This window comes from Cherax quadricarinatus, chromosome 27, assembly GCF_038502225.1.
Source record: "Cherax quadricarinatus isolate ZL_2023a chromosome 27, ASM3850222v1, whole genome shotgun sequence".
Classification (NCBI taxonomy): Eukaryota; Metazoa; Arthropoda; class Malacostraca; order Decapoda; family Parastacidae; genus Cherax; species Cherax quadricarinatus.
The window spans coordinates 1551334-1563881 of record NC_091318.1 but is presented as its reverse complement, the minus strand read 5'-3'; the positions used below and the strand labels follow the sequence as shown (position 1 = coordinate 1563881).

General features: G+C 40.0%; 1 protein-coding gene across 1 annotated transcript in view; it reads left to right on the top strand.

The window, feature by feature from the left end:
- Dhc93AB (Dynein heavy chain at 93AB) overlaps positions 1-1274 on the top strand; it is a 646785-nt gene extending 645511 nt beyond the window's left edge. The window contains exon 70 of the mRNA XM_070089003.1: positions 1-1274. This exon is cut by the window's left edge and continues 801 nt beyond it. The gene's annotated coding sequence lies outside the window, so the exon portion shown is untranslated.
- Positions 1275-12548: the final 11274 nt, after the last annotated feature.

The following is a 12548-nucleotide window of genomic DNA, read 5'->3' as shown; positions in this document are numbered from 1 at the left end:
AGTTTCAAGGATGTGACAGTTTCAAGGATGTGACAGTTTCAAGGATGTGGCAGTTTCAAGGATGTGACAGTTTCAAGGATGTGACAGTTTCAAGGATGTGACAGTTTCAAGGATGTGACAGTTTCAAGGATGTGACAGTTTCAAGGATGTGACAGTTTCAAGGATGTGACAGTTTCAAGGATGTGACAGTTTCAAGGATGTGACAGTTTCAAGGATGTGACAGTTTCAAGGATGTGGCAGTTTCAAGGATGTGACAGTTTCAAGGATGTGACAGTTTCAAGGATGTGACAGTTTCAAGGATGTGACCTCAGTAATAGTATAGTTGCTAATATTTATTTTATGTTTTATATATTGTCAGTTTAAAAATCCATTACATATTTAGCCATATTTTTGAGCATAATTCTAAATTAAAACTGAGATTATCAAAATGTATTTGCTTTTGCCCATGAAATTATAAAATATTTTATTGACTTGTAGACGAGGCATAAGTGATTGACAGAAATGGTACTGTAATGAAAATAACCCTCGAAGCTATAAACTAGGTGAAGTAGAGCTTGATCATACAGAATGTGTTAAAAAGACTTGGGAGTCATGGTAAGCAGAAATCTAAAGCCAAGACAGCAGTGCTTAAATATCATTTGCTAAGTTCACAGAACTTGAAGACTGCAAAATTCATTAAGTTTTCGGACAGTATAAAACTGGATGAACTAAACTTGCAGATGTTTTCATGGATAGATAAGGATGATTTTGAAATGCAGTTGATTGAATTTCAAGGTAGCTCAATTTGGAGACAGAAATTTGTTGACCTTTGAGTTAACTTTGAAAATATTGAAAAGGAGCGATTAGAGTCTGGAGTAACAGAGAGAAATGCGGAAAACCAGGTATTAAGGACTTGCAATATTATTCCACAAAATTTTGTGTGTCTGAAGAACCTCGCAACTACATTACTGTCAGTTTTTTCATCTACTTATTCTTGTGAATCATTGTTTTCAGTGATAAACTTTGTTAAGTCTGGTAATAAGAGTGACCTTATGGATGAAATATATATCTCGAGTCTTAGTGATGATAAATGAATAAAAGTTCCACAGTTTTTCTCTCAAGTTTTGATTTGATATTTTCTGCTAAAATGGTAAATATTTACTTCTGTTTAACATAATATGTTGCAAATATTGCAAACCAAGCAATACAAGATGCAAAACTCCCCCCCCCCCGTGGTTGTTTTCCATAATATGTAGTTTTGTTGGTAAAATAATTATGTTGTAGTTTCTCTCCGATTTTTATGTAACATTCTTAAGGGATTAAAAATCAATAAAAGGGTATTTTTAATTTTATATCCTTTTGTTGTGTTTTAGTCAAGTAAAACAATTATGTCATTGAGAATTGTAATGTATTGGAAAAATATAAAATTCTAATTGATCTAATAAATAATTCAAATTATTGTTTACTCTTTTACTGATGTTAAAAATAGCGTTTATAAATTTTGTGGATGTATATGGCAGCTAGAAATACATTTCAAGGCTGTTAAAAATTATCTACTTTTAACTAAAAAATACGTCATAATACTTTCCATTCATTCAACATCATGGTTTTCAAAATCATTCTTGCAATATTCTCCGATTTTACTAATACTGTGTGATTTTTTATTTGAAAATTTTGTTACATGTTCCCATAAATTTTACTTAGCACGTGAGAAGATTTTGTATCAAATATTTGGCCGAATTTGACACATACACTTAAAAAGGTTGCCCACCCCTGGCATAGAGGCTCTCAACAAGGGAAAAAGTGTTGCTGGAATGGCCACAGAATATATTTGGTCGCCATAGTCTAGTTTCGATGACAACAGGGATGGATGAAGTCGAAGGAGAGTTTGACCATCAGCTCCCCACGAAAGATGAGCGAGGGTTGTAAGGAGGTTCAGGCAGCTGTGACAAGTTGCTCTTAGGGAAGTAATGTGAGGTTTCCAGGACTCAAACAGAAGACCGAGAAATTGGACCGCATCGCGTTCAGGGATACGGGACTCATACAGGTATAGCGGAGTATTAGAGACAATAGAACGTCTAGTAAAAGTAATCTGGTGCTTTTTAGTACCAGAAAATTTAAACTCGCGAGTACTGGCTCATTGGAAGACACTGTCGACATCATTCTGGTGAGAGGCTGCTACCAGGTGGCAGTTAGCGCCTGCACAAGCTATAGCAAAGTTATCACCATAAAGTGATGACCAAATATTAGATGGTAGAACAGAGGCCAGATCATTAATAGCTAGTAGAAAAAGAGTGGTGAAAGCAAAACGTTAAATACAAACAAAGACAAAGTGTACACTAGTTAGCTTTCCTCTGTGACGTATTATAAGATATTTAGGGGAAAAATCAAAGGAATGGAGGATAAAAAACGGAGGAATGTAAGAAAAAGCTATGGAAGGACGAGTGATGAATTTGTAAATTGGATCTGAGAAGAATTAAGACTCCGGCGGTCGATCTCAAGATTCGCAACTCTAGCAACATAAGTCATGTTAAATTATAATTTTTAATGCAAGCACCAGCAAAGCATCTCCATTGTTTTCTAAAGTAAATTCTATCATACATATTGCCTGCACATACTGTTTAATTTGCTTAAAAATTATTTTACAATTCTCTTCGTATGTCCGGTTGTTTAAGAACATAAGAACATAAGAAAGAAGGAACACTGCAGCAGGCCTACTGGCCCATGCGAGGCAGGTCCAAGTCTCCTACCGGCTTAAGCCAATGCCCCAACCTAGTCAGGGCAGGCCATATTCACTTAAGGAAGGAACACGACAACTGACCTAGTAGCACAAGCTAATCAGGTCCAACTCACACCCACCCACACCCACTCATGTATTTATCTAACCTATTTTTAAAACTACACAAAGTTTTAGCCTCAATAACTGTACTCGGGAGTTTGTTCCACTCATCCACAACCCTATTACCAAACCAGTGTTTTCCTATATCCTTCCTGAATCTGAATTTTTCCAACTTAAAAACCGTTGCTACGAGTCCGGTCTAGGCTAGATATTTTAAGCACGTTATTTACATCCCCTTTATTTATTCCTGTCTTTCATTTATACACCTCAATCACATCGCCCCTAATTCTACGCCTTTCGAGAGTGTGCAGATTCAGGGCCCTCAGTCTATCCTCATAGGGAAGATTTCTGATACACGGGATCATCTTTGTCATCCTCCTCTGTACGTTTTCCAGAGCATTTATATCCATTCTGTAATACGGTGACCAGAACTGAGCAGCATAGTCTAAATGAGGCCTAACCAAGGATATATAGAGTTGAAGAACAACCTGAGGACTTCTATTATTTATACTTCTAGATATGAAGCCAAGAATTCTGTTAGCTTTATTGCGAACACTAATGCACTGTTGTGTTGGTTTTAGATTACTGCTAACCAGAACTCCTAAATCCTTTTCGCAATCAGTAGTATTAAGATCTACATTATTTAGTTTATATGTGGCAGGGTTATTTACCTGTCCAACATTTAGAACTTTGATTTGTCAATATTAAACTGCATCTGCCACTTCTCCGACCATTGCATCAGTCTATTCAAATCATCCTGGAGTGCTCTAGTGTCCTCATTAGAATGAATTGGACGGCCTATTTTGGTGTCATCAGCAAATTTGCTTATGTCGCTATTTATTCCCTTATCTATGTCGTTTATGTAAATTGTGAACAACAACGGGCCCAACACTGACCCCTGAGGAACACCGCTTGTGACGTGCCCCCATTCTGATTTCTCCCCATTTATGAAAATTCTCTGCTGTCTATTTGTCAGCCATGCCTCTACCCAGGAAAAAAATTTTCCTCCTATTCCGTATGCCTTAAGTTTCCTCAATAGCCCTGGTGTGGAACTCTATCGAAAGCCTTACTGAAGTCCATATACACAATATCATATTCATTACCATGATCTACCTCCTCAAACACCATAGTGAAAAAAGTTAGTAAATTCGTAAGACAGGAACGCCCCTTTGTAAAACCGTGTTGAGATTCATTATTAAATCTGTGCCTGTCAAAATGACTACGAATTGGTTTGGCAATTATTGATTCCATAAATTTTCCCACTATGGAGGTAAGGCTTATTGGTCTATAGTTCGAAGCCAAGGACCTGTCACCTGCCTTGTAAATAGGTATTACATTTGCCATTTTCCACTTATCAGGCACTATGCCAGTTTGTAGTGATATGTTAAAAAGATTAGCCAGAGATATGATAAGTTCCTCTTTACATTCCTTTAACACCCTTGCAAACAGTTCATCAGGACCTGGGGATTTGTTAGGTTTTAGTTTCTCTATTTGTCTGAGGACCATGTCACTAGTTACCGCAATCGTACATAGTTTATTATCATCCTGTTCTATATAATCTATTATTTCAGGAATATAGCTAGTATTTTCCTGGGTGAAAACTGAGAGGAAGTAGGTATTTAGAATTTCAAACATATCCTTATCACTGTCAGTGATCTGACCAGAGTTACTCTTAAGTGGGCCAATCTTGTCCCTAATCTTACTTCTGTTTACCTGAAAGAACCCTTTTGGGTTAATCTTTGAATCCCTTGCGACCTTAGCCTCATAATTCCTTTTTGCTTTTCTTATTCCTTTCTTTATTTCTCTCTTTAATTTAATATATTGATTTCTTAACTGCCCATCCCCTCTTTTGATACTCCTATATATGCCTCTCTTTTGACCAATGAGATGTTTTAATCTATTGTTCATCCATTTGGGATCATTTTTGTTAGATCTAATTTCCCTACTCGGAACAAAAGTTGTCTGGGCAGCTAGAACTATGCTCTGAAAAACGTCATATTGGCAACCAAGATCACCTACCTGATCCATAGTCAGGACATCCAAATTTAGCCCACCCAGGTAATTTTTCAGTCCCATGAAGTCGGCCAAGCGAAAATATGGGACAGAGATTTGATTGCAGTTACCTGGGTAATTCCATGATATATTAAAACTAAGTGATTTGTGATCACTTTCCCCAAGCTCATCATTAACCTCAAGATTATTAATTAGTGAATCTTTGTTGGCAAGAACCAATTCAAGCAGATTGTTTCCTCTAGTTGGTTCTGTCACAACCTGTTCTATAAAGCAATCCTGAACCGTATCAAGAAAGTCACTAGACTCGAGATTTTCTGTTATATTGTTCCAATCAATTTGTCTAAAGTTAAAATCTCCCATTATCACAACATTTTCATATCTAGATGCCTTATGAATTTCGTCCCATAACAGCTTACTGCCCTCCCTATCAAGGTTTGGGGGCCTATAAATCACACCCAAAATTAACTTGTCATGTCACTCGAGAAACTGTAGCCAAACAGATTCTGTGTTCGATGTTTCTAATCTCACATCATGTCTAAGACAACAATTTAAATTTTCTCTGACTTACATCGCCACACCACCACCCTTCCTGCTGACCCTATCAGTGTGGAATAGTTTATAACCCTGTATGTTGCATTCAGAAGGCATTTCTCTATATTTCAGGTTGAACCAGGTCTCTGTTATACCAATAATATCTATATTACCTACACTTGCAAGTAATCTTAGCTCATCTATCTTATTTCTTAGACTCCTACTATTTGTATAGTAAACCCTAAGGGAGCTAGTCACTCGTTGCCCTCTACTATCCCTCTTTGTTTGTTGATCAATTGATTTGCCATTACTAGCAACTTCATTTTGAATATTGTCTTTTAAACATATCCCTGAGGTATCCCGGTAATAACTGCTGTTTTTAACCCTAATGCTGCAGCCTGATTGTTTCCCACAAACACCCATATCTCTATAATTTATCAGTTTAAATTTTTAGACAAGTCATCAATTACCCTCTCAATTGAATTGGCTAATGCAACCACTCCATCCCCAGAGAGATGAACCCCATCCCTTGCATACATATCACGTTTGCCAAAGAATAGGTCCCAGTTATCAATGAATGGGACTGCAAGTTCTTTGCAGTACCTGTCTAGCCAACAATTTATACCAATTGCCCTAGACATCCATTCATTACCCACTCCCTTTCTAGGCAAGATGCTACATATGACTGGGATCCCTCCCTTAGACCTAACTACTTCTATGGCTGACCTGTACTTATCCAGCAGCTCCTCTCTCCTGCCCTTCCCAATGTCATTACCCCCAGCACTAAGACAGATAATAGGCTTGTTCCCATTACCTGCCATAATATTATCCAACCTGCTGACTATGTCACCAACACCAGCTCCAGGAAGACACACTCTCTGTCTGACCTTTCTGTCTCTGTTACAAAATGCACGGTCCATATATCTTACTTGAGAATCGCCTACTATTAAAATATTCTTACCTTGATTAGCAGGGGAATCAGTTGTACCTTCAACCTCACAAACCACTGAAGTACACTCGTCTTGGAGAACAGAGAATCGATTTCCTACCATCACGTCTTCTCTATTAACTCTCCTCATCTTCCTTCTTCCTGAACTGTGAACCACTTGCCACTTAAAGCGGCTGTCACTATCACTGCTAGTGACCATTCCTTCCTTACCAGCTAAATCCTTCTCACACTCGCTCCCAAACTCATCTATGCGAAGCTTTAGTCTCCTATTTTCCTCCTGAAGAAGTAGAATCTCCTTCTTCAACACTTGAACCTGAGATTCTAAAACACTACAACAAGCCATGGAGCTTGGTAACTGCCCACGCTAACTCCCAAGAGCTTAGGCAGGTATGACTGCAGGTCACCACTGACCTCAGAATTGTATCAGAGGGAAAATGTGACACTCCAGCTTTTCTTCATAAACGAAAATATGATATAAAAAAATAATTGTCATATTTTTTGTAAAATTTTCAGTAGCTACGACAGTTTCAAAATTTATAAAGGGTTTTAAAGGTCACTTTCCTAAAGGACTGGAGTCATTTTGGATACAGTAACTATCAAAAATATTTAATACAAGATTTAAAAGAAAACGCTACTGAGAGATCTAAGAATGTGGAAACAAGAGTCACATGCACTGGCGGCTCTTTACCCTATGAATGGTAAAAAGAAACCAGAAATAATAATATGATTAACAAAGACTCTCTCTCTCTCTCTCTCTCTCTCTCTCTCTCTCTCTCTCTCTCTCTCTCTCTCTTAGTATCTTTCACATCTTCATTTATCTCGACATCTCTTTATTTATGCTCAAAAAAATATCTTCATTTTCTCAGGAAACATCTAAAAGTTACGTTCACATTCACTCTGTATTCATTTCACTGGCTGCTCTTATGCTGCTCTAATATACCTAAATCAGCTGTCATCTCATTCTGTGGTAGTCTGTCACTCTGTGACAGTCTGTCACTCTGTGGTAGTCTGTCCCTCTGTGGTAGTCTGTCACTCTGTGGTAGTCGGTCACTCTGTGGTAATCTGTCACTCTGTGGTAGTCTGTCACTCTGTGGTAGTCTGTTACTCTGTGGTAGTCTGTCACTCTGTGGTAGTCTGTCACTCTGTGGTAGTCTCTCACTCTGTGGTAGTCTCTCACTCTGTGGTAGTCTGTCACTCTGTTAACTACTCAATAATCCTGTTATCTCCCTCATTCTGCTATTAGTTCACTGAACGGAACTGAATATGCAGGAGTCGAGACCTTATCATATGTACTTCTGAAACTGTTATGAGTTTACCTTCACTACTGTAGTCTCCTCTAAATCATTTCGCTCTTCAACTTGAGATTAAAAAAATGCTTTCTTACATCCGTACGTTTTCCCATACGTTTTCGGGAAAAATTAGTAACCATTATTATTTTTAAATTGCGATACAAGTCAGCGCCAGAGTCAGTTATCCCTGAGTTACCAGACCCTGCCAGGTGGAGCCAAGTCCTTAGGGTCCCCCCACCGCTCTCCACAATCTTGGGACCTCCTAAGATATTCTCAGGTATTTTCCTTTTCCCACTTTTCCAAGGTACTCTCGTCTTTCTCTTGCCTATCTTTTGGATCATGTTTCCAGGTCACCATCCGTGGGCCCCCAGATATCAGCCCTTCCACACTCCTCACTTTCATTTTTTTGGTGCTTTCCCCTAGGTGCATCTGCGTCCCCTCAGATGAACTTCCTTTATCACTTCCCCAGCTTCTGCATTTTGTTACTTCCTGTGATCTTGCTAAGTGCAAACTTGGTATTTTCTAGCTGGTCTAGTCAGGTGGGGTCATACTTAGGTGATGTCATAGTTAGGTGAAGTCATAGATAAGTGGCCATTGTTAGGTCTGTGTATTTGTGGTTTTGGTGCTTCCTCTAGTTCCATGTTTCCAGAAGATCATCTATGTGCCCCTCTGATGAACTCTCTTCCTCATTTCCAGGTGTGGTCATAGTCAGGTGTGGTCATAGTCAGGTGTGGTCATATTCAGGTGTGGTCATAGTCAGGCGTGATCATAGTCAGGTGTCGTTATAGTGAGGTATGGTCATAGTGAGTTATGATCATAGTTAGGTGTGGTCATAGGGAGGTGAGGTCATAATTAGGTGAGGTCATAATTAGGTGATGTCATAGTTAGGTGAGGCCATAATTAATGATGTCATAGTTAGGTGAGGTCAAAGTCACGTGTGTTTATGCATGTGTGCATTTGTGATTGCGCTTGTGTTTGCTTCCCCTAGTTTTGTGTTATCTGTGGGCCCCTCAGATGAACTAACTCCCTTCCTCACTTCCCCCAGGTGTGTGTGTGTGTATGTATGTGTGTGTGTATGTATGTGTGTGTGTGTGTGTGTGTGTGTGTGTGTGTGTGTGTGTGTGTGTGTGTGTGTAGTGTGTGTGGTGTGGTGTGTGTGGTCTGTGTGTGTGTTTGTTTGTGTGTGTGTACTCACCTAGTTGAGATTGCAGGGGTCGAGTCCAAGCTCCTGTGTGTGTGTGTGTGTGTGTGTGTGTGTGTGTGTGTGTGTGTGTGTGTGTGTGTGTGTGTGTGTGTGTGTGTGTGTGTGTGTGTACTCACCTAGTTGTACTCACCTAGTTAAGATTGCAGGGATCGAGTCAAAGCTCCTGTGTGTGTGTGTGTGTGTGTGTGTGTGTGTGTGTACACTGACCTAATTGTGGTTGTAGGGTTCGAGTCATAGCTCCTGGCTCCGCATCTTCACTAGTCGCTACTAGGTTTACTCTCTCCCTGCTCTATGAGCTTTGTCATACCCACTTTCAAAGCTATGTATGGATCCTGCCTCCACTATATCACTCTCCAGACTATTCCACTTTCTGACAATTCTATAACTGAAGAAATACATCCTATCATCCCTGTGACTCATAGGAGTCTTCAACTTCTGACTGTGACCTCTTGTTGCTGTGTCCCATCTCTGAAACGTTCTATTGCTCTCCACCTTGTCAATTCCTCTCAGCATTTTATATGTCGTTGTTATGTCCCACCTCTCTCATGTTCTCCAGTGTCTTCAAGTCAATTTCAGTATTGGCCAGACTTACACTATGTACAGAGTCTTGATCGATTTCTTACTGAGGTGTCGGAACGCTATTCTTAGGTTTGTAAAGTAAAAGGACACAAGTGCAACTAATGTGACATTTATTGTGGCAACGTTTCGCTCTCCAGGAGCTTTATCAAGCCATTACAAACAATACATGGACACAGAGGGTATATAAAGGCTCTGAGTGAGGTGAATACTAGTGAGGTACCATTTCGATGTTCACTAGTGGTAGTAGTAGTAGTAGTGACAAAAGTAATACAATATGGTAGAACAATTAATTCGTACATGAGTAAAAGGATATAAAAGCTATTACTTGGGTAACATAAAAATATTTTTATGTTACCCAAGTAATAGCTTTTATATCCTTTTACTCATGTACGAATTAATTGCTTTACCATATTGTATTACTTTTGTCACTACTACTACTACTACCACTAGTGAACATCGAAATGGTACCTCACTAGTATTCACCTCACTCTGAGCCTTTATATACCCTCTGTGTCCATGTATTGTTTGTAATGGCTTGATAAAGCTCCTGGAGAGCGATACGTTGCCACAATAAATGTCACATTAGTTGCACTTGTGTCCTTTTACTTTACATATTGTCGGTAATTCTACCAACTTTATTATATTCTTAGGTTTGCTAGTCGCCCGTATGCTGCAGCAGTATTTGACTAATGTGCGCCTCAGGAGATGTACTCGGTATTATGCTCACCCCAACATCCTTTTCCTTGAGTGAGATTTGCAGTCTTTGGTCCCCTAGACTGTACTCTGCGGATTTCTTTGCTCTTCCTAGATCATGACTTAGCAATTAGTGGGGTTAAACTCTATGAGCCATTTGCTAGACCAGATTTGCAACGCCTCTCCAGATCCCTCTGTAGTCCTGCCTGATGTTCCTCCGATTGATTTAACCTCATTATTTTTACATCGTCTGCAAACAGGGACACTTATGAATCAGTGTCCGTCTGTGTGTGTGTGTGTGAGTGTGTACTCACCTATATGTACTCACCTATATGTGGTTGCAGGGGTCGAATCATAGCTCCTAGCCCCGCCTCTTCACTGGTCGATACTAATTCACTCTCTCCCTGCTCCATGATATTTGTCATACCTCTTCTTAAAGCTATTTATGAAACTTGCTTCCACTACTTCATTATCCAGATTATTCCAGTTCCTGACAACTCTAAGACTAAAGAAATACTTCCTAACATCCCTATGATTCATCTGGGTTTTCAGTTTCCACTTGTGTCCCCTTGTTTCTGTATTCCATCTCTGAAACATTCGATCCTTGTCCACCTTGTCAATGCCTCTTAGTATTTTATACGTTGTTATCATGTCCCCTCTATCCCTCCTATCCTCTAGTGTCATCAGGTTGAGTTCCCTTAACCTCTCCTCATAAGACATACCCCTCAGTTCCGGGACTAATCGTGTTGCAAATTTTTGCACTTTCTCCAATTTCGTGAAGTGTTTGACTAAGTGAGGGTTCCATACTGGCGCTGCATACTCCAGTATAGGCCTTACGTACACTGTGTACAATGTGGTGAATGACTCCTTACTCAGATGTCTAAACGCCAATCTCAGGTTTGCCAATCTCCCATATGCTGCAGCAGTTATTTGACTGATGTGTGCCTCAGGGGACATGTTCGTTATAATGCTTACCCCAAGAACCTTTTCTTTAACTGACGTTTGCAGATGTTGGTTTCCTAATCTGTACTCCGTCTGCGGTCTTCTGTGTCCTTCCCCAATCTTCATGACCTTACACTTACTGGGGTTAAACTCCAGGAGCCATTTGTCGGACCATACTTGTAGTTTGTCCAGATCCCCTTGTAATCTTAACTGATCCTCTCCCACTTGTATTCTCCTCATCAGTTTCACATCATCAGCGAACAGTGACACTTCTGAATCTATTCCTTCCACCAAGTCATTCACGTATACAAGAAATAGCACCGGGCCTAGGACTGAACCTTGTGGAACCCCACTCGACACATTCGTCTACTCCGACACTTCAGCACGTACCAACACACGTTGTTTCCTTCCTGTCAGGTATTCCCTGATCCATTGCAGTACTTTCCTCGTTATTCCTGCCTGTTCCTCTAATTTTTGCACCAGTCTCTTGTGTGGTACTGTGTCAAAAGCCTTCTTGCGGTCTAAAAAGATGCAATCTACCCATCCCTCTCTCTCCTGTCTTACTTCTGTTACCTTATCGTAGAACTCAAGTAAATTTGTGACACAGGATTTCCCATCTCTGAAGCCGTGCTGACTGTCATGTATGAGCCCAATCTTTTCAATGTGTTCCACTACTTTTCTCCTGATAATCTTTTCCATGACTTTACATACTATACAAGTCAGTGACACTGGTCTGTAGTTTAATGCTGCCTGTCTGTCCCTTTTCTTAAAAATTGGAGCTACATGTGCTGTCTTCCACGCCTCAGGCAACTGCCCTATTTCGATAGATTTACTGAAGATTGCTGCTAATGGCACACAGTTCCTCTGCTCCCTCTCGCAGTATCCATGGAGATATGTTATCTGGGCCCACCGCCTTTGAGGTATCGAGTTCGTCTAGCAGTTTCTTCACCTCTACCTTGGTTATGTGTATTGTATCCAGCGCCTGCTGGTGCACTCTACCTCCACAGTTTGCTGGAAGCATCCCTGACTCTCTTGTGAATACTTCTCTAAATCTCGTATTTAGTTCATCACATACTTCTTGGTCACTCTTTGTGAGCTTCCCTCCTTCTTTCCTCAACCTGATTACCTGGTCCTGGACTGTTGTTTTTCTCCTAATGCCACTGTATAACAACTTTGGTTCAGATTTGGCTTTTTATGCTATGTCGTTCTCGTATTGCCTCTGGGCCTCTCTCCTTATCCTTGCATATTCGTTACTGGTTCTTCTGCTCAGCTCCTTGTTTTCTTGAGTCCTTTGCCTTCTATACCTTTTCCATGATCTCGCACATTTGGCTTTGGCCTCTTTGCACCTCCAATTAAACCATGGGCTCACTCTGGTCTTACCATTTTTTCTGTTGCCCTTCGGAATGAACCTTTCCTCTGCCTCCCTGCACTTTGTAGTTACTATTTCCATCATTTCATTTACTGTCTTTCCATCAAGTTCTCTTTCCCACTGCACTTCATGCAGGAAACTTCTCATTCCTATGTAGTCCC